The sequence below is a fragment of the Hylobates moloch genome, unplaced genomic scaffold (genome assembly GCF_009828535.3).
Source record: "Hylobates moloch isolate HMO894 unplaced genomic scaffold, HMol_V3 SCAFFOLD_4321, whole genome shotgun sequence".
Classification (NCBI taxonomy): domain Eukaryota; kingdom Metazoa; phylum Chordata; class Mammalia; order Primates; family Hylobatidae; genus Hylobates; species Hylobates moloch.
Window position 1 is genome coordinate 1 of NW_026656596.1, and position 5,649 is coordinate 5,649.

At 37.6% G+C, this 5,649-nt stretch overlaps 1 pseudogene; it reads left to right on the top strand.

Annotated features, from left to right (window-relative positions):
* Nucleotides 1-193: 193 nt before the first annotated feature.
* LOC116465305 (olfactory receptor 4A15-like) lies at nucleotides 194-1,216 on the top strand (annotated as a pseudogene).
* The last annotated feature ends 4,433 nt before the right edge of the window (nucleotides 1,217-5,649 follow it).

Consider the following 5,649-nt stretch of genomic DNA (forward strand, 5'->3'; position numbering starts at 1 on the left):
TATATATATCCACTCACACATACCTTCCAGTTAGAACCCTGAAACTTTGTCATTGTGGTTAAAGCAATAAATTTCGTAAAAATGGAAAGGATAATTGAGGGAGGAGATTCTAAACACTCCTTTTCTAATGAGCTGTTCTGTTTGGTCAGGGGAATCATGGCTGAGTAAGGCATTACATTTTTACACTGAGCTTCTGACAAATAATCTCAAATTTATCATTGACCCTTTTGTTTATAGGCTCTGACAGCTTAGTCCAATACCTTCAGAAGAACACATGGAAAATAGGAAAAATGTGACTGAATTCATCCTCTTGGGGCTCACACAGATCCCTGAGGGCCAAAAAGTTTTATTTGTCACAGTCTTACTCATCTACATTGTGACGATAATGGGCAACCTGCTTATCATGGTGACCATCATGGCCAGCCAGTCCCTGGGTTCCCCCATGTACTTTTTTCTGGCTTCTTTATCATTTATAGATACTGTCTATTCTACTGCCATTGCTCCCAAAATGATTGTTGACTTGCTCTCTGAGAAAAAGACCATTTTCTTTCAGGGTTGTATGGCTCAACTTTTTATGGATCATTTATTTGCTGGTGCTGATGTCATTCTTCTAGTGGTAATGGCCTATGACCGATACGTGGCCATCTGTAAGCCTCTTCATTATTTGATCATCATGAATCATCGAGTCTGTATTCTCATGCTGTTGGTGACCTGGATTGGAGGCTTTCTTTACTCATTGGTTTAATTTCTCTTTATTTATCAGCTCCCTTTCTGTGGAGCCAATGTCATTGAAAACTTCCTGTGTGATTTGTATCCCTTATTGAAACTTGCTTGCACCAATACCTATGTCATTGGACTTTCTATGATAGCTAATGGAGGAGCGATTTGGACTGTCACCTTTACTCTCCTGCTTTCCTATGGGGTCATATTACACTCTCTTAAGACTCAGAGTTTCGAAGGGAAGTGCAAAGCTTTCTACACCTGTGCGTCCCACATCACTGTGGTCATTTTATGCTTTGTCCCCTGCATCTTCCTGTTTGCAAGGCCCAACTCCACCTTTCCCATTGATAAATCCATGACTGTGGTTTTAACTTTTATAACTCCCATGTTGAGTCCACTAATCTATACCCTGAGGAATGCAGAAATGAAAAGTGTCATGAGGAAACTTTGGAGTAAAAAAGTAAGTTTAGCTGGAAAAAGGCTGTATCCCTCATGAGAATATGACATTCATTCTTTCACAGAAGCAAGGAATAATTTCACTATCCTATCGGATTACATTTCTGTTATCATTCCTTTTTAGTTATTTAGCTTACTTATTCTGAAGTAGTCATATAAATTAATATTTATCTAAGTAAAATATGTTAAGCCCATTACAGACAAAGATAATTGCATAGGATTAACAATGTATACTTTTTAAAATCATACTGTGTTAAGATTCTTTAGTAGATAATAATATTTAGTTTTATTTCAAGTTCTTTTTAATTTTAAAAATCATTTATTTTTCTTTTGTATTTAGTTTAAATTGACAATAATTGGATATATTTATGGAGTACAATGTGATGTTCTGATCAATGTATACATTATAGACATATTTAATCAATCTAATGAATGTATCTATCCCTCCCCAACATGTTTTTTTAATTTTTATTTTGTGGTGACAACATCAAAAATCTATTCTTGTTTATGAGCTATGATATCTTCCTGGCACATGTAAATGTGACCTAAAAAATTTGTTCCCTTTAGTCCGAGGGAATTATATTTTAAACTTCAAAATTCAGATTGTTTAAAGAATATTAATCTAACAGTAAAAGTAAATGTCTTGTCAAATCAATGAATTCAAAGTTTCATAGTATGTTGATAGCTGAGGCCAAATCTACTTTGTTATAAAGAAATAAACTTTGTTAATTTTATACTGTGATGGAGTTAAGACGTCCAGGTAGCATATAGTTGTTTTAGTATATTTCAATTAGCTTTTGAACAGGAAAATTTTTCAATCCCATTCTGCATATCTAGATCAATTGACCTCCTGCAATGGTTGAAATATGTGTTTAAGTCACTCGTATAACAGTAGAGCCCACAGAATCTACCTACATTAAACTCTCTGGGTGGACTTAAAAGAAAACACAATGAATGTTAAACATTTTTGGAATGGATTGTTTTGTTTTACACAATAAACGGCTTTCAGAATCTCTGTGAACTATATGTTCTCGCTGACTGAAGTGATCCATCAAAGGTGTCTTCTCTGTTTAGAGTTGCTCTAGAGTAGGTTTAGAGAACTAATACTGTATTACAAAGATAATTTTTAAAGGGTCTGGCATTACATATTGCCTTGATGAAGTCAACCTACAGCATCTATATTAAGGGGAAAAGTTGGTATTTTCTTTTTCTTTTTCCTTTCCTCAGTTTATAATAGATTTACTTATTGCCTTTCACAATATTAATGCTTCCAGTTATTCAACACATATTGAACAAAAAATAAGCCATGGAATTGTATTTATTCTTTAGTGAAGGAAGTAAAAAGTGCTGTAGATTATTTAGTAAGAAAAGAATCTAATAGCAGGAATTAGAACTTCATAATCATTGGAACTGGGGACTCTCCTTCTGGATACTGGAGTGAGCACAGTTAGGATCGGGGATTTGCCACCCAAGCCACGATGCAGAGATGAGGAAGCTAAACTCAGGAAGAAAGTTATCTTGTCTTCTGCACATGCTTCTCAAAATCCTCTCTTGCCCTGAGTTTTATATAAAGATAATTTTCTCTAAAAGTTTAAAGTTTTGCTTTTCACACTAACTTGTCTGGTCTCTTTACACCACATAAGGTTTGAATTTTCAGGTATGATGTGAGGTGGAAATGCACTTCACTTTCTTATCATGAAAATAATTTTCCCATCACATTATTGAATAATCATTTAATTGTCTACTACCTTGCAATACAAGTACTTTTATATATAAAATGCAAATATAAAAATTGTTCCACTTCCTACTTTTCGATTTTGTTCAATTAGTCTAATCATCTATTCAAGAGCCAGTACTGCAGTGTGTAATTTACTGAGTGTTTCAGATACTCTTGCTATATAATGAATCACCCCAACATTTAGTGGTTTAAAACACTAACCATCACTTAATTATATCAGAAAGTTCTGTGGGTCAGGAATTTGTGAGCAGAAGCTCAGCTAGATACTTCTAGCTCAGGATGTCTCGAGGTTGCAGTCAGAAATTGGCTGGTGCTTAAGTCATATAAAATGTTTCTTCAATCACATGTCTGGTATGTAGGCTTGAAAGTCTTGAACAGTGAGGGCTAAAATAGTTGGTGCTTCTTGGGCATCTTCCCCTTTTTGTATGTAATTTTCCCATATGGCCTCTCAAGCATGCTGGATTGTGGATAATGGAGGCATTTCACATGGTAGTTCAGAGCTGTAAAACGCATGTGTCCCAAGAGAGTGAGCCAGGTGGAAGTGGTGGTGTTTCTTTGACCTAACCTTAAAAGTCACGTGAATGATTCTGCCATATTCCATTAGTCAAGACACCACAAAGTCTCTCCCACATGCAAGCAAAAAGGATAGAGTCCACTTCTTAATGAGGAAGTGGCAATGCTCTGGAAGACCATATGCAATAAGACATACAGTTGTAGAAATACAATCTGCCACAGTATGCCCCTGCTTACAAAGCACACATCCTCCAATAAACATTGTACACTTCCCTTCCTTTTCTCCAGGCCCCTTTCCCAAGTCTCATCCACTTACAGCATCAGGCTCAGTTCAATATCCAGGACCTCATCATCTAAATCATGTCCAGCTGTGGCTGAGGAGGCTCCTGTGGTGTTGTTCCTCCTGCAGTGTGGTTCCTTGAGTATTATTCCTTTCCACTGAAATTTTCAATTGGAAGACCTTTGAACTAAAGAGACAGGTTATCTGCCCCTTCTCTTCCCACCCTGCCAATGTACAGAGTATGTACTGGTATGACAGGTAAGACATAATTCCTATAGATACATTCATAAAGGAGAGGAAAAAAAAATACAGTAGCTGTTCCATAGCAATTCTGAAACTCATCTAGTCACATGTCTTTTCAGTTCTTTAATTATTGTCCAGCCTACTTATGGCAGTGACTTTAGATGACTCTTATTTCTTCTCTTGGGCTTTGGATTCAGTCTTCTCAGCTATCTGTTCTTTTCCATAATAAACCTGTGTTCCATAAAAACCTTTGTTTGTAGATTAGTAGTTTTCTCCTCCTGCTTTGTATCCATAGAAGTTCAGAGGTCAAAAGTTATTTTATCACTTCATTTTAAACTGTCCCTCTTTGTCCACACTGCTAATGAAGACATACCTGAGACTGGGTAATTTATAAAGGAAAGGTGTTTAATTGACTCACCATTCAACATGGTTGGGGAGGCCTCAGGAAACTTACAGTCATGGCAGAATGGAAAGTAAGCATATCCTTCTTCACATGGTGGCAGAAGCAAAATGGGGAAAAGCCCCTTATAAAACCATCAGATCTTGTGGAACTCACTCACTATCATGAGAACAGCAGCATGGGGGTAACTGTCCCCATGATTCAATTATCTCCCACCAGGCTCCTTCCACAACACATGGGGATTATGAGAACTACAATTAAAGATGAGATTTGGGTGAGAACACAGCCGAAACATATCATTTCTCCCCTGGCCCCTCCAAAACCTCATGTCCTCACATTTCAAAACACAATCATGCCTTCCCAAAAGTTCCCTAAAGCCTTAACTCATTCCAACATTAACCCAAATGTCCAAAGTCTTATCTAAGACAAGGCAAGTCCCTTCTATCTGTTAGCCTGTAAAATCAAAAGCATAGTTAGTTACTTCCTAGAAACAATGGGAGTACAGGCATTGGGTAAATACATCCATTCCAAATGGGGGAAATTGGTCAAAACAAAGGGGCTACAGGACCCATGAAACTCCAAAATCCAATAGGGCAGTCATTAAAGCTTAAAGTTCCAAAATATCCTCATTTGACTCCACGTCTCATGTCCAGGTCACACTGATGCAAGAGGTGGGCTACCACAGCCTTGAGCAGGTTTTCCCCCATGACTTTGAAGGGTACAGCTCCCTCCAAGCTGCTTTCATGGCTGGCATTGAGTATCTGTGGCTTTTCCAGGTGCATAGTGCAAGCTGTTGGTGGATCTACCATTCTAGGGTCTGGAGGATGGTGACACTCTTCTCACAGCTCCATCAGGCCCTGCCACAGTGGGAACTCTGGATGGGGGCTCCCCCCTCATATTTCCCTTCCACACTGCCCTAGTAGATGTTCTCCATGAGGGCTCCACCATGCAGCAAACTTCTGCTTGGACATCCTCTGAAATCTACGGGGAGGTTTTCAAACCTTAATTCTTGATGGATGTATAAATGTCTATATAAAGTATTTATATAGGGTACCCGATCTCTGAAGTAAAGTTACTTTGGTATAAGGTACCAATTAGAACTATTTGGAATGAACCTTTTTTACCCAAATAGTAAGCAAAAAGCAGCACCATATCCTTGGGCTACTTGGAAAAATTAGTGTTAACAAGAAATTTGATAGATACAGATAGTGATTCTTACTACATTTCCATTTAATTTACTTGTTTATCTTAGGAATAAGATGGAGAGACAGGCTTAATCTGTGTGGAAGTGGAAGTTTA